This window comes from Arachis hypogaea, chromosome 17 (assembly GCF_003086295.3).
Source record: "Arachis hypogaea cultivar Tifrunner chromosome 17, arahy.Tifrunner.gnm2.J5K5, whole genome shotgun sequence".
Lineage (NCBI taxonomy): Eukaryota > Viridiplantae > Streptophyta > Magnoliopsida > Fabales > Fabaceae > Arachis > Arachis hypogaea.
Window position 1 is genome coordinate 94,862,157 of NC_092052.1, and position 22,817 is coordinate 94,884,973.

General features: G+C 39.8%; 1 non-coding gene across 1 annotated transcript; it reads left to right on the top strand.

The window, feature by feature from the left end:
* The first annotated feature begins 22,158 nt into the window (after positions 1 to 22,158).
* On the top strand, positions 22,159 to 22,265 carry LOC112768264 (small nucleolar RNA R71). The gene has a single exon (XR_003185700.1). It is a non-coding gene; the product is annotated as a small nucleolar RNA R71 (small nucleolar RNA).
* The last annotated feature ends 552 nt before the right edge of the window (positions 22,266 to 22,817 follow it).

The window sequence follows — 22,817 nt, forward strand, 5'->3', positions numbered from 1 at the left end:
GCTGAAGCAAATGCAGTTGAATCAACAAGCTCAGCAAACTCAATCGCAGCAAAACCAACAACTAGTCCCACAAAGAATTTATGAAATTTGTGCTGATTACAGCCATTACACTGATGAATGCCCGCAGCTCCAACAAGAAGACAACATGGTGGCATCCACTCACAACTTCTATGACCGCCCCAACCAAGGGTACAATCAAAGTGGAAATAATAACCATGGATGGCAGGACAATTCAAACCAGAATTTGAGGGACAACAATAACAGGGGAGGTAGAGATAATCAGGGAAATCAGAGGTGGAATAATAACAACAACAGGCAGCAAAATCAACCTCAACCTTACCAAGCACCTCACCTGAGGCAAAACCAAGGACCACCGAACAATCAGCAGCAAACCTCTCAATTTACTCATTCTTCTGTATCTTCTAAAAAAGATTTATTACAAGCTTTTGAGAAAAGACAACTGGCCATGGAAAGTACCATCGTGAACAGTATTAACGCCAGTCTGAATGGTCTCACCTCTACTCTGCAAGCTTTTATGACACAGCTTGGTTCAGCACAAAATTCCAGTAACCAACCTTCAAGCACCACTGGAATCCCCTCTCAACCATTACCCAATCCAAAGGGAGGCATTAATGCTATCACCCTGAGGTCTGGAACTACACTACAGGAGAGGAATCAGGAGGAACCAAGCTCACCAGAATACGCCTCAGCTGAAGAGGTGGTGGGAATCAAAGATGTTGAAGAGGAAGAGGATATACAGGACATAGCTGAAGAAGAGATAGCTCAACCACAAGAAGAAGCACCAAAAGGCGCAGGCACCACGGAAACTACTGTTTTCCATTCCATTTCCACAGCTTGCAAGGAATCCCAGGAAGCAGCTAGAACCTGATCCTAAAATGGTAGAGATATTCAAAAAGGTCGAGGTAACTGTCCCCCTTTTTGATGTAATTCAGCAGGTACCTAAATATGCAAAGTTTCTAAAAGACTTATGTATCCATAAAGACAAGATTAATGAATTAGAAACTATTCCTTTAGGTAGTTCTATATCTGCTTTAATGGGAGGATTACCTGAAAAATGTATTGATCCAGGTCCTTGCATAGTTAGTTGTACTATTGGTGGTGTAGTAATTTATGATTGCATGTGTGATTTAGGAGCATGTGTCAGTATAATGCCTTTGTCCATATATGATGTTTTGAGGCTCCCTCCCTTAAAAAGGTCGGCAGCTCATTTTGTGTTAGCAGATAAAAGCATTATAACAGTGGCTGGAGTTGCTGAAGATGTTTTGGTGAATATTAAAGGGTTCACATTTCCCACTGATTTTTATATCTTGGAGATGCCCCACATTGATTCAGATAAGCCATCATCGATCCTACTTGGAAGACCATTCTTGAAGACATCAAAATTCAAATTGGATGCTTTTTCAGGAACATACTCCTTTGAAATAGATGGCCGCATAGTGATCTTCAATATGAATTGAGTCATTAACAACCCCCCAGAAGATCGTTCTATCTTCTAGTGTGATGTCATAGACGAAAGTGTGGCTGAAGTTCAAAAAGAAGAGTTTGAAGAGAGGCACACTGGACAAGGTCCGAGTGTGGGGACCCTCTTAACTGACAGTGAGGGCACTTCGCCATTTTTACGAGCTCCAGATAATCCAGAGCCTGCCCATGATCAAAAGTTAGAATTGAAACCTCTTCCTCCACACCTAAAATATGCTTATCTCGAGGACGAGCAGAAGCTTCCGGTTATTATTGCAAGAGAACTGACTTCTCAACAAGAAGAGCAGCTACTTGATGTGCTAAGAAAGCATAAAAAGGCAATTGGGTGGAGTTTGGCAGACATAGTGGGAATCAACCCTCAAGTATGCGAGCACAGAATATTTTTAGAAGAGGGAGCAAGACCTGTCCGTCAACCCCAGAGAAGATTGAATCCCACCATCTTGGAAGTTGTCAAGAAGGAGGTGACCAGACTATTGGAGGCCGGTATCATATATCCCATTTCAGACAATGAATGGGTAAGCCCAGTACAAGTGGTGCCCAAGAAGTCTGGAGTCACTACCATGAAGAATGAGCATGGAAAGCTCATAGTAACTAGAGTTCAGAATGCTTGGAGAGTCTGCATTGATTATAGGCGTCTCAACCAAGCTACCCGTAAGGATCACTACCCACTTCCATTCATTGATCAAATGCTGGATCGCCTGTCAGGTAAATCACATTACTGCTTTCTAGATGGTTACACAGGTTATTTCCAGATTCATATAGCTCCTGAGGATCAGGAAAAGACTACTTTTACATGTCCTTTTGGGACCTATGCTTATAAAAGAATGCCCTTTGGCTTGTGCAATGCACCAGCTACTTTTCAAAGGTGCATGATGAGTCTTTTCTCTGATCTTATTGAGGACTGTATGGAAGTTTTTATGGACGATTTTAGCGTTTATGGTGATTCTTTTAGCCTTTGCTTAGATGGGTTATCTAGAGTATTAGATAGATGTGTTAATACAAACCTTGTATTGAATTTCGAAAAATGCCACTTTGTGGTAAAACAAGGGATTGTATTAGGACATGTGGTATCTAATAATGGCATTTCTGTAGACCCAGCAAAGGTAAATGTTATTTCTATTTTACCTTACCCCTCTTCTGTGAGGGAAGTCCGTTCGTTCCTTGGCCATGCAGGTTTCTACAGGAGATTTATTAAGGACTTTAGTAAGGTGGCACTTCCCTTATCCAGATTACTGCAGAAGGATATTAAGTTCGAGTTCAGTGAGGATTGCAAACAAGCATTTGATAAGCTGAAGACTGCTCTAACGCAAGCCCCAATTGTGAGAGGACCAGACTGGAACCAGCCGTTTGAAATCATGTGCGATGCTTCCAACCATGCAGTAGGAGCAGCGCTGGCTCAGCGTGAAGGTAAGGATCCTTTTGTTATTGCCTATGCGTCTAAGACTTTAGACACTGCCCAGTCCAATTATACTATTACTGAGAAAGAACTTCTTGCTATTGTTTTTACTCTGGATAAATTCCGGGCCTATTTACTTGGTACCAAAGTAATAGTGTATTCGGACCACGCAGCTCTAAAGTATCTATTAGCTAAAAAGGAGTCCAAACCAAGACTTATACGTTGGATACTGCTGCTACAAGAATTTAATTTAGAAATAAAGGACAGGAGTGGTAATCAGAATTTAGTAGCAGACCACTTGAGTCACCTTGAACATATTAAGGTTGATTCTACTCGTATAGATGATAATTTTCCTTTTGATAACCAACAAGCAGTATCTGAGGTAGTCCCTTGGTATGCACCTGTTGCTAATTATTTAGTTAGCCGCACATTTCCTCCACATTTTTCTAAACATCAAAGAGACAAGCTGAAAAGTGAGTCTAAATATTATATATGGGATGACCCATATTTATGGAGATGTGGCGCTGACCAGATAATTAGACGTTGTGTGCCTTAGTCAGAATTCCAGTCCATTTTAGAGGCCTGTCACTCATCTGAGAGTCGAGGACATTTTGGCCCTCAACGAACAGCTAGAAAGATCTTAGACTGTGGATTCTGGTGGCCTACTCTTTTTAGAGACGCTGCTGAGTTTTGTAAATCCTGCCCCCCATGCCAGAAATTTGGTAATATATCCAAGAGGGATGAGATGCCTCAACAATATATGCTCTTCTGTGAAATTTTTGATGTATGGGGCATTGACTTCATGGGCCCATTTCCAAATTCTAATGGATATTTTTATATATTGTTAGCTGTGGATTATGTTTCCAAATGGGTGGAAGCAATTCCTACCCGCACTGATGATGCTAACACTGTTGTTTCCTTCGTGAGAAACCATATTATATTTCGCTTTGGATCACCACGAGCAATCGTGAGCGATCAAGGCACCCATTTTTGTAACAGGAGACTAACAGGATTGATGAAGAAGCATGGGATAATCCATAAAGTTGCAACTGCTTACCATCCCCAAACAAATGGGCAAGCCGAGGTGTCAAACAGAGAAATTAAGCGTATCTTGTAAAAGATAGTAAAGCCTCATAGAAAAGACTGGAGCACCAGGCTACAAGATGCACTGTGGGCATATAGAACAGCATACAAGACACCCATTGGGATGAGCCCCTTCCGCTTGGTTTATGGAAAAGCTTGCCATCTCCCAGTTAAAATCGAACACAGAGCCTTCTGGGCAGTTAAGGAGTGCAACATGGGAATTGAAAATGCCGGAGCTGAAAGGAAGTTGCAACTGTAGGAACTGGAGAACCTTCGCCTAGAAGCTTATGAGAATTCCAGAATTTACAAGGAAAAGACGAAAGCTGTGCATGATCAAAACATCAAGAAGAAAGAATTTCAACCTGGAGATTTTGTCCTCCTTTACAAATCTCGACTAAGGCTCATGCCCAGTAAGTTGAGATCAAAATGGGAAGGTCCATACAGAGTAGAGAAGGCTGAACCATACGGAGTCTATCACCTAAGCCATCCTTCAAGCTCTGAACTTATTAAGGTTAATGGACAACGCCTTAAGCTGTACCATGGTGAGAAGGTGCAGAAAAATAAGGAGCTTGAGATCTTCCGCCTGGAAGATCCCCACATCGCAGCAGATTGAGCTAGTGGAGCGTCCAACTTACAGACGTTAAAGCAAAGTGCTTGGTGGGAGACAATCCACCACGGTATAATCGTTCTTTTCTTCACTTTTAGTTTTTCTTCTTTAATAACTCTTCTCTTTGTTAGTGCTTTCGTGCTCTTTCATTTACATGTCTTTCTACTTCTTTTTTTTTTTAAAAAAAATAAAAATAAATAAATGAACAGAGAGTCCGGCTGGATCGGGGCTGGAGGCGTGCCAATGGCACAAATCGACCCACGCGACCGCGTCCCTGACGCGTTCGCGTCGCATGGGAATCATGGCCTCCCACGCGACCGCGTGCTCCACGCGGCCGCGTGCCCTGAATTTTCGACGTAAAAGGGTGCACATCAACATTTTGTGCGAGAGTGATACTGGATTGGTGCTGGAAGCACAATCCTTGTCACGCGATCGCGTCGCCGACGCGGCCGCATCACCCATTTTATGACGCACATTCATGCGATCGCATGACCCACGCGATCGCATCACCCCAATTTGGCAATTGAATTAAATTGAACAGAGAGTTGTGCTGGAGCGAGGCTGCACTCGCGCCAGACGCATAACATGGGTCACGCGACCGCGTGACCGACGCGATCGCGTCCCCCTCCCTGACGCGCACCCACCCGAATGCGTGACCCAGGCAGCCGCGTCGCATGCGCCGCACAGCTCAACCTAAAATTGCCACATATCTTATCTTCTTCTCCTCCAAATCCTAATTTTTCTGTTCCCTCCTTCTTTCTTCCTTCCCCCTTCCCCTTTCTATCTCACCTTTCACTCTCTATCTCTCTCACCATCATTAACAAGGTTTTACCTTCTTCTCTTTTCTATCATTCTTATTATATTATATATATATATTATTATTTTCTTTTTCTTTTCTTTTTTTTTTCAAATTTTTTTTTCTTCTTCTTCTTTTCTTTTCTTTACATGGTGTTAGAAACCTTTTGAGTCATCATCCCTCATTATATGCTTGTGAATTATTGTAAATTATTTGACAATTATTTTTCTCCCATTTAAGGGATTGCTTGCATGTTCATCTTCATATTTTCTATACCCTATTCACCATGCATGCTATGTGTTTGTGAAAAAGCCCATGTGGCATTATGCACTTCTCTATGTTACTATACTATTCAATGCTTGCTTTTCACAACTTTCCCTTATTATTTTATTAATTAAATTCAATTGTCAATACAAACGTGATGGTTTGTTACAAAGTAATGCTTGGTCTATGCTACTCATGCCCTTTGCCGGCATGCCAATAAACACCTTGCATTCACTTGTCTTTTTATGCACTAGCTATTTCCCATTGATGGCTTTTCATATGTACTCGAGAGCATGTGTTAATGTCATCTACATTTTACTGTGCATCATTCACCCTCTTTTCCGTTCCCTTCCTTGCTGTATCTCTCTTTAAATTTAATTTTCTTTCTCTTCCCTTCTTTCAGGATGGCCACCAAGAAAGGAAAGGAGAAAGCAGCTTCCAGACCACCAGCAAGAAGAGGAACTAAAAGAGCATTAGTGGCAGAGCCTTCTTCAACCGCAGTCAAGCCCTCAACAAAACGAGTCAAGAGGACAATAAAGGTTGACGAAAAGGAGAAAGCCTTTCCAGCAAAGGACGCTGCGCGATTTTCCAATCGCTACTGTGAGCAGATGTTTCCTATCCTGGCAGAAAGGAACTATAACAATGAATACCTTCTTATCCTCCCGTCCAATATTGCCACCTTTGTTGAGCCGCAAATTGAGCGAAGACAATGGGGTTTCCTATGGAAATAGCCAAGGCAGGTCAATCTTTCTTGGGTAGTTGAGTTCTACTCCAACTTCTACATGCCGACCCTGCAGTCTGTTTATGTCCGGCAGAAGCAAGTCCCCATCACAGAAGAGGCCATTCAGCAAGCTCTGAGTCTTCCCCCTATTCCAGCAGGAATGGACGCTTTTCAAGAAGCCGCCCTTCAGCGCCAGAGATACCAATTCGACTGGGACTCCGTTCTCGGAGTCATCGCATTACCTGGCAGCCGTTGGATCTATGGATACCATTGTACCCGCCCAAAGGGAATCTTGGCTTCATCACTTACCTTGGAGGCTCGCGTATGGGCACAGATCATGTCCCATTACGTCTTTCTGAGCACTCATGAGTCCTCTTTCACTACAGACATGGCTGTTCTACTATGGTGCATCCTTACAGACCAACCTTTGAATCTCTCAAGACATATCCGGAATGCTATGGAACACGTACAAATTGCGGGCAACTTACCTTTCCCCGCCTTGGTCTCAGATCTTGTCTCAGCAGCCGGAGTCTCCTACAGAGCTGGGGACACCAAAGCCATGCTTCCACGGGATGATCAATATGTCCCTAATGGGAAATACCTCAGACTCTCAGCAGCCACTACAAGCCTTCCTACTGCTCCAGTTGAAGATAATCCTTCTTCAACACCACAAGCATCTACAACTGAGAAATTGCTCCAGCAGATAATCGAACGGTTGGATCGGCAAGAACAGAAAGCAAAGATGAGAGAGCGCCGTAACGAGCGCCGACTCAAACACCTCAAGGAGCTACTCAAGGGACGCTTCAGAGACTCAGACACCCCGGACTCCACTTCCTTTACTAGCACAGAGAGCCATGACGGTCCCGATGATGGAGATACTGCTACCAGCCCACCCCTGTTTCTGACAGATAGCACCGAGGACGGTGCAAAGCCTTAAGTGTGGGGAGGTCGGTCAGTACCTGACTTCCGGAGGTAAATTATCTTCTCTGGCACCAATAATTAGGATATTTTAGTTAGATTTTTCTTTCCTTTATAGAATAAAATAAATTGCATAGGTTAGGATAGTTGCATGCATGTTCTACTTGATTGGAAAGACAATAAGTTTCTTTTAAAATCTATCTTTGGAAAAAAATTTCACTAATTTTCCAAAAAAAAAATATTATGATAAATTTGCTTGAGTTGTATTTGGAACATGATATTTGAGTTAAAGAACACACAACCTGTGGAAGATTTGAGCCTTTATGAATGGTTACATTATTTAACCATAATTATTTCATTCTTGTGTGTTTACTTCTCTATGATTGTAATCTATATTTTGTTTTATCATATATGTCCAATAGTTATTATATTTGCATGCTTGCACATAATTGAGGCCATTATTTGTTTAAACTCACTCATCCAAATTAAACCTACCCTTTTCAATTACCTTTGTTAACCACTTTGAGCCTTTAATTCCCATTTGTTCGATATTTTACCACATTACTAACCTTAAGCCGAAAAATAATTGTATATCCCAAATTGAATCTTTGGTTAGCTTAAGATAGAATTATGTGTGCTAGTTAAGTATGGGAAATTGTGGGAACAAAAGTTGTTAAGGGAATGTGTCATAAAAATTTAAGGGGAATTTGGATACCTACTCATGTGAAAATATAAGAATGAAAAATCTATGTGCATTGATAAGCTTTATTTATTCAAAAAATAAATAAATAAATAAATAAATATATGAAAAATCAATAAATAAGGGGACAAAATTACACCAATGTTAAATTCAGAATTCAAAGATCAGTGCACATATGATAGAACCAAAATATAAGTTGATACATGAGTATGGATTGAAAAAGGGAATTCTGGGTAGCTAGGTATGAACTTTAAAGATTACATTAAGTGTATACAAGTTATGTTAGAGCTTGGGTTAATTAAAGATTCAATTTATTAGCTCACTTGACCAAATATACATCCCTACCTATACCTTAGCCCCATTACAACCTTGAAAAGACCTCATGATGTTTGCATTGATATATTAACTGTTGTTGATTAGTTAGGAGAAGAACAAAAGTTAGAAAGCATGATTAGAGAAGGATAGAGTGATCACCCTATACACTAGAGATTTGAGCATACATACATTATCAGTGAGGGTTCAATACTTGAATTTTCATGTTCCCTCCTTTCATGAGCTATCTTCTTGCGCTTTTATCCATTTTACTGTATAATGATAGAATTAGTGGAATTTGATTTGTAACTATTTTGAAGAGCTTATTTACTTTTGATCAAGTAGACAAGAATTATATAGTTGCATTTATTTATATGTATATAGGTTTGCATTGCATTTCATGAGTTTCAACATGTTCATACTTATTTCCTTATCTCCTTCAATTAAGCATGAGGACATGCTAATGTTTAAGTGTAGGGAGGTTGATAAACCACTATTTTATGATTTATATTGTGTTTAATTGTGTGGTTTTATCATGATCCTTACCCACTTATTCATTAAATTAGCATGCATTTAGATTTCCTTCCTGAATTTATTACATGTTTGAAAACTGCTTCCTAGAGACTTTAATTATTTATTTTTAATTCTCCTTTATTCCATTCGATGCCGTGATCTGTGTGTTAAGTGTTTCAGACTTTATAGGGCATGAATGAGTTGGAGATTGGAAAGGAAGCTAGCAAAAATGGAAGGAACACAAGAATTTGAGGAGATAACCAACGAGAAGTGACGCGGTCGCATGGCTCACGCGACCGCGCGAAGGAGAGCAAATCGCAGCGACGCGGCCGCATGGCTCACGCGGCCGCGCGGATTGGAAAGCCCAAGCGATGCGGTAGCGTGGATGACACGAACGCGTGGCGAGAAAAAACGCGAATGACACGTCCGCATGGATGACGCGATCGCGTGACATGTGCGATCTGCATAATCTGCAGAATTTGTTGAGGGCGATTTTAGACCCATTTCGGCCCAGTTTTCGGCCCGGAACAGCAGACCAGAGTCAGAGAACATGTAGAAACAAAAGACACATTCATTCAGTAGTTTTAGATCGAGTTTTTTTTCACTCTCTTAGGTTTTCCTCTCTAGGTTTTTAGGATTTTAATTTTTCAATTGGTCTTAGCATTAGACCATTGAGAAGAGTTATTTCCTCATCAAGACTTCATCATTCTAGTTTGTTTTCTTAACTTGGTTTTATTCTTCCATGTTCTTTGTTTTGTTCAATTTTGTCATTCAGATACTTTTATGATTATTTAATGCAAGGATTATTTTTTTTAATTCAATTTCAATTCCAATAATCATGTCTTCTTTTAATTCCCTTTCATGTGCTATGGATTCTTTATTTACAATGCGTGAGTAGTTTCCTTACTTGATGGGGAGTTGATTAAAAGGAACTCTTGAGTTGGAAGGATTGAAAGAAAATTTGTAATTGGGTTGAATGTTGGATTGCTATCCTGTCACCGACGCCAATCGCTTTGAACCAAGTAGGTTGAAACTTGTGAACAAATCTGGCATTCCAACTTGTTTGACTTTCCTTACCTAGTAAAGGATAACCAAACAGAATAACCATTAATTATAAATTAATCTTACAATCGCACCATCAATAGTAGAAATTCCAACCAATCAACTCCCAATCAAGGCTTTTATTCATATTATTTAAATTTCCTCAATTTACATCCCAATTTACTTAGCTCAACTTCTTGGAACATCTGATTAATAAGATAGCACACTTTTTTGCAACTCGTTGGGAGACGACCTGGGATTTAAAACTCCCAGTAATTTTAATTGAAATTCTCTGTGACATACTTTTAAATTGATAGGCAGATTTTCGGTGAGTTAAGAACTATACTTGCAACGTAACCATTTTAATAATTTTTAATTCACCAGCTTCTTCGTCCCATCATGGAAACATGTAATTGAGCGATCGAACCCTCACCGGATATGTATCCGCTCTAGGCACTCAAGTGTATGGGGTTGATTCACTCAATTCTCCCCTAATCATGCTTTCCAAGATTTTTTTTAATCCAACAATCAATAATTACTTTATGCATGCATACAAATATCATGAGGGCTTTCCCATAGGTTGTAATGGGGCTAGGGTCAAGGTAGGATGCATATGGTTAAGTGAGCTAGAGATTTGAATCTTTAATTAACTTAAACTTTCCACCTAACCTATGACAACCTATACAATTCTAAACAAACCTAGCTATCCATTCTTCACTTTTTCACACACTCATGCATTTCCTTTAGATCACCACACATATGCATCGATCATTATTAAACTTTGAACCTTGGGGCATTTTTGTCCCCTTTTTATTGCAATTCTTTTTCTAATTTCAATATTTTTTTGAAAGCTAAAATATATACAAGAACATCAATGCATATGGTTTACATATGATTAAAACATGAGTATATACCTAATTTCCAAGATTTTTCAACAAAAACATAAACACACTTTTATCTCTACCCAATGTACCCGACTTTCCCAAAATCTAATGATGAGCACTCTTACTAGCCTAAGCTAATCAAACATCCAAACAAGGGACATTTATTGTTTTTCACTTAGGCTTGTAATGTGTTATAATTAAGAGCAATTGGGTTAAGCATAGGCTCAAAATTGGTTAACAATGCAAGATAAAAGGTTAGCTATTTGGGTAAGTGAGCTATTTGAATAATGTCCTCAATTATGTAATTGCATGTATACATAGAATAATGGACATATAGAATTAAACAAATCAAATATTACAATCATAGAAAGAGAATGATGCGCACAAGAATGAAAATAAGTTGCTATATGATGTAGCCACACAATTAGGCACAAATCTCACATGCTTATGTTCTTTGCTCAAAACATGATCCACAAGGTGTATAATTTAAGCAAGTTCTAAAAAAAATTTCAACCAATTGGAGTGGTGCCTTAGAAATGAAATTCTTGGAAATTTTCATCATATTGACTAAGCTTATTCTAATGCAATGTTGTGATTTAGAAAATTTAAAAAAAAAATTTCTCTAGTTTACCCCTATTTCAATCAAAACACATTTCTTATACAAAAAGGGTCTACTAAGTTTTACAATCTAAAATATTTTTCTAATCACAATAAAAAACTAAGATGCAATATACCTATATATATATATATATATATATATATATATAATAAAAGCGTGCAACAACAAAAATAAAGGTATCTACAATGACAAATATATACAGTAATCCCAAAATGATCTCAAAGATAAAGTGCAAAATAAAATAAGGTAGCAGAAATGATGAGGCGCAGAAGTTGGTGAATTAAAAATTATTAAAATAGTTACGTTGCAAGTATAGTTCTTAACTCACCAAAAATCTGCCTATCAATTTAGAAATATGTCACAGAGAGTTTAAATTAAAAATTACTGGGAGTTGGAGTCCCAGGTCGTCTCCCAACGAGTTGCAGAAAAGTGTGCTATTTTATTAATCAGATGTTCCAAGAAGTTGAGTTAAGTAGAGGGAAAATTAAAAAGAGGAAATTTAAATAATATGAATAAAAGCCTTGACTGGGAGTTGATTAGTTGGAATCTCTATTATCGATGGAACGATCTCGAGATTAATTTATAATTAATTGTTGTTCTGTTTAATTATCCTTTACTAGGTAAGGAAAAGTCAAACAAGTTGGAATGTTAGATCTATTCACGAGTTGCAACCCACTTAGTTCAAAGGGATTGGTGTTAGTGATTAGATAACAATCCAACATTTAACCCAATTACAATTTTTCTTTCAATCCATCCAACCCAAGAGTTCCTTTCAATCAACTCTCTATCAAGTGGGGGAACTACTCACTCATTGTAAATAATAAATCCATAACACATGAAAGGGAATAAAAAGAAGACATGATTATTGGAATGGAAAAATAAATTAAAATGGAAGAAATAATCCTTGTATCAAATATTCATGAAAGTATTCAAATGACAAAATTGAACAAAGCAAAGAACATGGAAGAATAAAACCAAGTTAAGAGAACGAAGTAGAATGATGAGGTCTTGATGAGGAAATAACTCTTCTCAATGTTCCAATGCTAAGATCAATTCCCAAAATTAAAATTCTAAAACCTAGAGAGAAAAACCTAGAGGAGGAAAAACTAGATCTAAAACTATAAACTGTGTAGAATGAATGTTGTCTTTTGTTTCTACATATTCTTTGGCTCTAGTCTGCTGTTCCGGGCCGAAAACTGGGTCGAAATAAGGTCCAAAATCGCCCCCAGCGAATTCTGCAGATTATGCAGATCACACATGTCACGCAATCGCGTCATCCATGCGGACGCGTCATTCGCACTTTTCCTTGTCACGCGTTCGCGTCGTCCACGCTACCGCGTCGCTTGAGCTTTTCCAATCCGCGCGGCTGCGTGAGCCATGCGGCCGCGTCACTGCGATTTGCTCTCCTTCGCACGGTCGCGTGAGCCATGTGACTGTGTCACTTCTCGCTGGTTATCTCCTTACTTCTTGTGTTCCATCCATTTTTGCTAGCTTCCTTTCCAATCTTCAACTCGTTCTTGCCCTATAAAGTCTGAAACACTCAACACACAGATCACGGCATCGAATGGAATAAAGGAGAATTAAAAATACATAATTAAAGTCTCAAGGAAGCAGTTTTCAAACATGTTATAAATTCAGGAAGGAATTATAATTTCATGCTAATTTAATGAATAAGTGGGTAAGGATCATGATAAAACCACACAATTAAACACAATATAAACCATAAAATAGTGGTTTATCAACCTCCACACACTTAAACATTAGCATGTCCTCATGCTTAATAGAAGGAGATAAGGAAATAAGTATGAACATGTAGAAACTCATGAAATGCAGTGCAAGCCTATATATATATATAAATAAATGCAACTATATGATTCTTGCTCACTTGATCAAAAGTAAATAAGCTCTTCAAAACAATTACAAATCAAATTCCACTAATTCTATCATTATACAACAAAACAGATAAAAGTGCCAGAAGATAGCTCATGAAAGCAGGGAACATGAAAATTCAAGCGTTGAACCCTCACTGATAATGTATGTACGCTCTAATCTCTAGTGTATAGGGTAATCACTCTATCATTCTCTAATCATTCTTTCTAACTTTTGTTCTTCTCCTAACCAATCAACAACAGTTAATATACCAATGCAAACATCATGAGGTCTTTTCAAGGTTGTAATGGGGTTAAGGTACAGGTAGGGGTATACATTTGGTCAAGTGAGCTAATAAATTGAATCTTTAATTAACCCAAGCTTCAACCCAACCTATATATTTTTAATGTAATCTTAAAGTTCATACCTAGCTACCCAGAATTCCCTTTTTCAATCCATACTCATGTGTCAACTTTATATTTTATTCTATCATATGCGCATTGATATTTGAATTATGAATTTAACATTGGGGTAATTTTTGTCCCCTTTATATATATATATATATATATATATATATATATATATATATATATATATATATATATATTTTGACATTAAAATAAATATAGCTTATCAATGCACATGGATTTTTAATTCTTATAGTTTCACATGAGTAGGTATCCAAATTTCCATTAAATTCTCATGACACATTCCCTTAACAACTTTTGTTCCCACAATTTCCCATACTTAACTAGCACACACAATTCTATCTTAAGCTAACCAAAGATTCAATTTGGAATATACAATTATTTTTCAGCTTAAGGTTAGTAATGTGGTAAAATATAGAACAAATGGGATTTCAAGGCTCAAAGTGGTTAACAAAGGAAATTGAAAAGGGGTAGGCTTAATTTGGATAAGTGAGTTTAAACAAATAATGGCCTCAATCATGTGCAAGCATGTAAATATAATAAATATTGGACATATAAGATAAAACAAAATATAGATTACAAGCATAGAGAAGTAAACACACAAGAATGAAATAATTATGGTTAAATAATGTAACCATGCATAAAGGCTCAAATCCTCACAAGTTGTGTGTTCTTTAGCTCAAATATCATGTTCCAAATACAACTCAAGCAAATTTATCATAAAAATTTTGAAAATTTAGTGAAAATTTGTTCCAAAGATAGAGTCTTAAAAGAAACTTAATGTCTTTTCAATCAAGTAGAAAATGCATCCAACTATCCTAACCTATGCAATTTATTCTATTCTATAAAAGAAAGAAAATCTCATTAAAGTATCCTAATTATTGGTGCTAGGAAAAAGAAATGACCTCCGGAAGTCAGGTACTGACCGACGTCCCCACACTTAAGGCTTTGCACTGTCCTCGGTGCCGTTTGTTAGAAACAGGGGTGGGCTGGTGGCAGTGTCTCCACAGTCCCTGAAGTGGCTCCCTGTGCTGGTAAAAGAAGTGGAGTTCGGGGTATCCGAGTCCCTGAAGTGTCCCTTAAGTAGCTCCTTGAGGTGTTTGAATCGGCGCTCGTTACGACGCTCTCTCAACTTAGCTTTGTGTTCTTGCCGATCTAACCTTTCGATTATCTGCTGGAGCAATTCATCAGTTGTAGGTGCTTGTGGTGTTGAAGAAGGATTATCTTCAACTGGAGTAGTAGGAAGACTTGTAGTGGCTGCTGGAAGTCTGAGGTATTTCCCGTTAGGGACATACTGATCATCCCGTGGAAGCACGGCTTTGGTGTCCCTAGCTCTGTAGGAGACTCCGGCTGCTGAGACAAGATCTGAGACTAAGCCGGGGAAAGGTAAGTTGCCTGCAATTTGTACGTGTCCCATAGTATTCCGGATATGTCTTGAGAGATTCAGAGGTTGGTCTATAAGGATGCACCATAGTAGAACGGCCATGTCCGCAGTGAAGGAGGACTCATGAGTGCTCAGAAAGATGTAATGGGACATGATCTGTGCCCATACACGAGCCTCCAAAGTAAGTGCTGAAGCCAAGATTCTCTTAGGGCGGGTACGGTGGTATCTGTAGATCCAATGGCTGCCAGGTAATGCGATAACTCCGAGAACAGAGTCCCAGTCAAATTGGTACCTCTGGCGCTTAAGTGCGGCTTCTTGGAAGGCGTCCATTCCTTCTGAAATAGGGGGAAGACTCAGAGCTTACTGAATGGCCTCTTCTGTGATGGGGACTTGCTTCTGCCGGACATAAACAGACTGCAGGGTTAACATGTAGAAGTTAGAGTAGAACTCAACTACCCAAGAAAGATTGACCTGCCTTGGCTGTCTCCGTAGGAAATCCTATTGTCTTCGTTCAATTTGCGGCTCAACAAAGGTAGCAATGTTGGACGGGAGGATAAGAAGGTATTCATTGTTATAGTTTCTTTCTGCCAGGATAGGGAACATCTGCTCACAGTAGCGATTGGGAAATCGCGCAGTGTCCTTTGCTGGGAAGGCTTTCTCCTTTTCATCAACCTTTATTATCCTCTTAACTCTTTTTGTTGAGGGCTTGACTGCGGTTGAAGAGGGCTCTGCCACTAATGCTCTTTTAGTTCCTCTTCTTGCTGGTGGTTTGTAAGTAGCTTTCTCTTTTCCTTTCTTGGTGGCCATCCTGAAAGAAGGGAAGAGAAAGTAAATTAAATTCAAAAAGATATACAGCAAGGAAGGAAACAGAAAAGAGGGTGATGGATGTACATTAAGATATACTGACATTATCACATGCTCGCGAGTACATGTGAAAAGCCAACAATGGGAAATAGCTAGTGCATGTAAAGACAAGTAAATGCAAGGTGTTTATTGGCATGTCGGCAAAGGGCATGAGTAGCATAGACCAAGCAATACTTTGTAACAAACCATCACGTTTGTATTGAGAATTAAATTCAATTTAAATAATAGTAAAGGAAAGTTGTGAAAAGCAAGCATTGAATAGTATAACAACATAGAGAAGTGCATAATGCCATTTGAGCTTTTCCACAAACACATAGCATGCATGGTGAAAAAGGTATAGAAAATATGAAGGGGAACATACAAGCAATCCCTTAAATAGAATAAAAATAATTGTTAAACAATTTGCAACAATCCACAAGCATATAATGAGGGATAATGACTCAAAAATTTCTAACACCATGTAAAAAAGAAAAGAAAAAAGAAGGAAAATATGAATAATCAAAAGAAAAAGAAAAGAAAAGAAGATACATATAAAATAATAAGAATGATGGAAAAAGAAGGAGAGAAGAAGAAAATAAAACCTTGTTAATGGAGGTGAGAGAGATAGAGAGTGAAAGGTGAGATAGAAGGGGGAAGGAAGAAATAAGGGGGGGAAGAAAAACTAGGATTTGGAGGAGAGAAAGATAAGATATGTGGTAATTTTTGGTTGAGCTGTACGGCGCACGCGACGCGACCGCGTGAGGCACGCGTTCACGTGAATACGCTTCAAGTAAGGTGACGCGATCGCGTCGGTCACGCGGTTGCGTGACCCATATTATGCTTCTGGCGCGAGTGCAGCCTCGCACCAGCACAACTCTCTGTTCAAATTAATTTAGTTGCCAAAATTAGGGTGGCGCGATCGCGTGAGTGTGCGTCCGAATACGGATGATGCGGCCGCGTCGGCGACGCGGTCGCGTGATAAGGATCGTGCCTCCTGCACCAATCCAGCATCACTCTCGCACAATATTTCATTGTGCACCCTTTTACGTCGAAAACTCAGGGCACGCGGCCGCGTGGGGCACGCAGTCGCGTGGGAGGCCATGATTCCCATGCGACGCGAACGCATCAGCGACGTGGTCACGTGGGTTGATTTGTGCTATTGGCACGCCTCCAGCCACACTCCAGCGTAACTTTCTGTTCATTTTTATTTTTCTTTACTCTCCTTGTGACGCGGACGCGTCGCTGATGCGATCGCGTCGCGTAGCGAAATTTTTTTTTTTTTAACATGTAAATGCAGATGCACGAAAGTACTACGAAAGAGAAGAGTTATTGAATAGGAAAAACTAAAAATAAAGAAAAGAACGATCATACCATGGTGGGTTGTCTCCCACCTAGCACTTTGCTTTAACGTCCGTAAGTTGGACGCTCCACTAGCTCAATCTTCTGCTATGTGGGGATCTTCCAAGAGGAAGATCTCAAGCTCCTTGTTTTTCTGTACCTTCTCGCCATGGTATAGCTTCAGGCGTTGTCCATTAACCTTAATAAGTTCAGAGCTTGAAGGATGGCTTAGGTGATAAACTCCGTACGGTTCGGCCTTCTCTACTCTATGTGGACCTTCCCATCGTAATCTCAACTTGCCTGGCATGAGCCTTAGTCGAGATTTGTAAAGGAGGACTAAATTCCCAGGTTGGAACTCCTTCTTCTTGATATTTTGATCATGTACAGCCTTCATCTTTTCCTTGTATATTCTGGAGTTTTCATAAGCTTCTAGGCGAAGGCTCTCCAGTTCCTGCAGTTGCAACTTCCTTTCAGCTCCGGCTTTCTCAATTCCCATGTTGCACTCCTTAACTGCCCAAAAAGCTCTGTGTTCTACTTCAACTGGGAGATGACAAGCTTTTCCATAAACCAAACGGAAAGGGCTCATCCCAATGGGTGTCTTGTATGCTGTTCTATATGCCCAGAGTGCATCTTGTAGCCTGGTGCTCCAGTCTTTTCTATGAGGCTTTACTATCTTTTGCAAGATACGCTTAATTTCTCTGTTTGACACCTCGGCTTGCCCATTAGTTTAGGGATGGTAAGCTGTTGCAACTTTATGAATTATCCCATGCTTCTTCATTAATCCTGTCAGTCTTCTGTTACAAAAATGGGTGCCTTGATCGCTCACGATTGCTCGTGGTGATCCGAAGCGACATATAATATGGTTTTTCACAAAGGAAACAACAGTTTTAGCATCATCAGTGCGGGTAGGAATTGCTTCCACCCATTTGGAAACATAATCCACAGCTAACAATATATAAAAATATCCATTAGAATTTGGAAATGGACCCATGAAGTCAATGCCCCAAACATCAAAAATTTCACAGAAAAGCATAATTTGTTGAGGCATCTCATCCCTCTTGGATATATTACCAAATTTCTGGCATGGGAGACAAGATTTACAAAACTCGGCAGCATCTCTAAAAAGAGTAGGCCACCAGAATCCACAGTCTAAGATCTTTCTAGCTGTTCTTTGAGGGCTAAAATGTCCTCCACTCTTAGATGAGTGACATGCCTCTAAAATGGACTGGAATTCTGATTGAGGCACACAACGTCTAATTACTTGATCAGCGCCACATCTCCATAAATATGGGTCATCCCCTATATAATATTTAGACTCGCTTTTCATCTTGTCTCTTTGATGCTTAGAAAAATTTGGAGGAAATGTGCGGCTAACTAAATAATTAGCAACAGGTGCATACCAAGAGACTACCTCAGATACTGCTTGCAGGTTATCAAAAGGAAAATTATCATCTATAGGAGTAGAATCATCCTTAATATGCTCAAGGCGACTCAGGTGATCTGCCACTAAATTTTGATTACCACTCCTATCCTTTATTTCTAAATCAAATTCTTGTAACAACAGTATCCAACGTATAAGTCTTGGTTTGGACTCCTTTTTAGCTAATAGATACTTTAAAGTTGCATGGTCCGAATACACTACTACTCTAGTACCAAGTAAATAAGCCCGGAATTTATCCAGAGCAAAAACAATAGCAAGAAGCTCTTTCTCAGTAGTAGTATAATTGGACTGGGCATTGTCTAATGTCTTAGACGCATAAGCAAAACTGAAAGGATCCTTACCTTCACGCTAAGCCAGCACTGCTCCTACTGCATGGTTGGAAGCATCACACGTGATTTCAAACGGCTGGCTCCAGTCTGGTCTTCTCACAATTGGAGCTTAAGTCAGAGCAGTCTTCAGCTTATCAAACGCTTGTTTGCAATCCTCACTGAACTCGAACTCAATATCCTTCTGCAGTAATCTGGATAAGGGAAGTGCGACCTTACTAAAGTCCTTAATAAATCTCCTGTAAAAACCTGCATGGCAAGGAACAAACGGACTTCCCTCACAGAAGAGGGGTAAGGTAGACTAGAAATAACATTCACCTTTGCTGGGTCTACAGAAATGCCATCATTGGATACCACATGTCCTAATACAATCCCTTGTTTTACCATAAAGTGACATTTTTTGAACTTCAATACAAGGTTTGTATTAACACATGTATCTAATACTCTAGATAATCCATCTAAGCAAAGGCTAAAAGAATCACCATAAACGCTAAAATCGTCCATAAAAACTTCCATACAGTCCTCAATAAGATCGGAGAAAAAACTCATCATGCACCTTTGGAAAGTAGCTGGTGCATTGCACAAGCCAAAGGGCATTCTCTTGTAAGCATAAGTCCCAAAAGGACATGTAAAAGTAGTCTTTTCCTGATCCTCAGGAGCTATATGAATCTGGAAATAACCTGTGTAACCATCTAAAAAGCAATAATGTGATTTACCTGACAGGCGATCCAGCATTTGATCAATGAATGGAAGTGGGTAGTGATCCTTACGGGTAGCTTGGTTGAGACGCCTGTAATCAATGCAGACTCTCCAAGCATTCTGAACTCTAGTTGCTATGAGCTCTCCATGCTCATTCTTCACTGTAGTGACTCCAGACTTCTTGGGCACCACTTGTACTGGGCTTACCCATTCACTGTCTGAAATGGGATATATGATACTGGCTTCCAATAGTCTGGTCACTTCCTTTTTGACAACTTCCAAGATGGTGGGATTCAATCTTCTTTGAGGTTGACGAACAGGTCTTGCTCCCTCTTCTAAAAATATTTTATGCTCACATACTTGAGGGTTGATGCCTACTATGTCTGCCAAGCTCCACCCAATTGCCTTCTTATGCTTCCTCAGCACATCAAGTAACTGCTCTTCTTGTTGAGAAGTAAGTTCCCTTGCAATGATAACTGGAAACCTCTGCTCATCTTCAAGATAAGCATATTTGAGATGTGGAGGGAGGGGTTTCAATTCTAACTTTTGATCATGGGCAGGCTCTGGATTATCTGGAGCTTGTGAAAATGGCGAAGTGCCCTCATTGTCAGTTAAAAGGGTCCCCACACTTGGACTTTGTCCAGTGTGTCTCTCTTCAAACTCTTCCTTGTGAACTTCAGCTACACTTTCATCTATGACATCACTCTGGAAGATAGAACGATCTTCTGGGGGGTTGTCAATGATTCCATTCAGATTGAAGATTACTATACGGCCATCTATTTCAAAGGAGTATGTTCCTGAAAAAGCATCCAATTTGAATTTTGATGTCTTCAGGAATGGTCTTCCAAGTAGGATTGATGATGGCTTATCTGAATTATTATGGGGCATCTCCAAGATATAAAAATCAGTGGGAAATGTAAGCCCCTTAATGTTCACCAAAACATCTTCAGCAACTCCAGCCACTGTAATAATGCTTTTATCTGCTAACACAAAACGAGCTGCCGACCTTTTTAAGGGAGGGAGCCTCAAAATATCATATATAGACAAAGGCATTATACTGACACATGCTCCTAAATCACACATGCAATCATAAATTACTACACCACCAATAGTACAGCTAACTATACAAGGACCTGGATCACTACATTTTTCAGGTAATCCTCCCATTAAAGCAGATATAGAACTACCCAAATGAATAGTTTCTAATTCATTAATTTTGTCTTTATAGATACATAAGTCTTTTAGAAACTTTGCATATTTAGGTACCTGCTGAATAACATCAAAAAGAGGAACAGTTATCTCAACCTTTTTGAATATTTCTACCATTTTGGGGTCAGGTTCCAGCTGCTTCCTGGGCTTCCTTGCAAGTTGGGGAAATGGAATAGGAGTGGTGTCTTCTGTGGTGTCTGCGCCTTTTGGTGCTTCCTCCTGTGGTTGAGCTATTTCTTCTTTAGCTATGTCCTGTATGTCCTCTTCCTCTTCAACATCTTCTATTTCTACTACCTCTTCAGCTGAGGTGTGTTCTGGTGGGCTTGGTTCTTCCTGACTCCTCTCCTGCAGTGTGGTTCCAAACCTTAGGGTGATGGCATTAATGCCTCCCTTTGGATTGGGTAATGGTTGAGAGGGGATTCCAGTGGAGCTTGAAGGTTGGTTATTGGAATTTTGTATTGATCCAAGCTGTGACATAAGAGCTTGCAAAGTAGAGGTGAGACCATTCAGACTGGCGTTAATACTATTCATGTTATTTTCCATGGTCTGTTGTCTTCGCTAAAAAGATTGTAGTAGCTCTTCATTAGGAGATAAAGAAGAATGAGTAAATTGAGATGTCTGCTGTTGATTGTTCTGTGGTCCTTGGTTTTGCCTCAGGTGAGGTGCTCTGTAAGGTTGATTCTGCTGCCTGTTGTTGTTATTATTTCACCTCTGATTTCCCTGATTATCTCTGCCTCCTCTGTTATTGTTGTCCCTCCAATTCTGGTTAGAATTGTCCTGCCATCCATGGTTATTATTTCCACTTTGATTGTACCCTTGGTTGGGGCGGTCATAGAAGTTATGAGTGGATGCCACCATGTTGTCTTCTTATTGGAGCTGCAGGCATTCATCAGTGTAATGGCTATAATCAGCACAGATTCCGCAAATTCTTTGTGGGACTAGTTGTTGGTTTTGCTGTGGCGGAGGAGGTTGAGCTTGCTGAGCTTGTTGTTGATTCAATTGCATCTGCTTCAGCAAGTTGGTCATCTCACATATACTCTGAGCTAGAGCAGCAATCTCTCTATTAGAGGATACTTCTGCAACGGCTTTCGAACGGCCTTGCTTTTGCCTGTGATTCCTAGTGGATTCAGCTAAATCACTGATGAATTGCCAAGCCTCATCAGTGGTCTTGTACTTCTTCATAGACCCATTGCTAGCACTTTCCAATGTGGTCTTATCTTGGGGCCTCATGCCCTGTGTGATATAGCTAAGTAACACTATCTTGTCAATCCTGTGGTGGGGGCATGCTTCCAGAAGATTATTGAAGCGCTCCCAGTATTCAACGAGAGTCTCATTGTCATCCTGAACAATTGTGGAAATATCCTTCCTCAGTTTATTAGTAACTTTAGATGGAAAGAATTTTTCCAAAAACTCCTTTTTGAGTGTATCCCAGTTGGATACATTTGCCAGACGTTGAGTGTAGTACCACTCTCTTGCTTTTCCCTCGAGAGAAAACGGGAAAGCTTTCAGGAAAATTGAAGTTTCATCAGTACCATCACGCCTGACAGTAGAACAGGCTGCCTGGAAATCTCTCAAGTGCTTGATAGGCTCTTGAGCCGGTAGGCCATGAAACTTGGGCATCAAGTTTAGCAGTGCGGTCTTTATTTCAAAATCTGTAGCTACCGCTGGATGATGCGCTTGAAACGGTTGCATTGTAAAATCAGGGGCTCCTTCCTCCTGGATGGTAACTCTCCTAGCTGCCATGTCTTCTGCACGTAAAACAACCGAATCAGTAGAATGGGGGCTGGTTTCTTCCTCAAGTTCACTTTTAGATCTGCCCTCAGAGCGAACTAACCGATGCTGTTCTCGCCTTATTTGTGAAATAGTCCTTTCAATTTCAGGATCGAATATTAGCAAGCGCGAATCAGGAAGTGAACGCGTCATTTG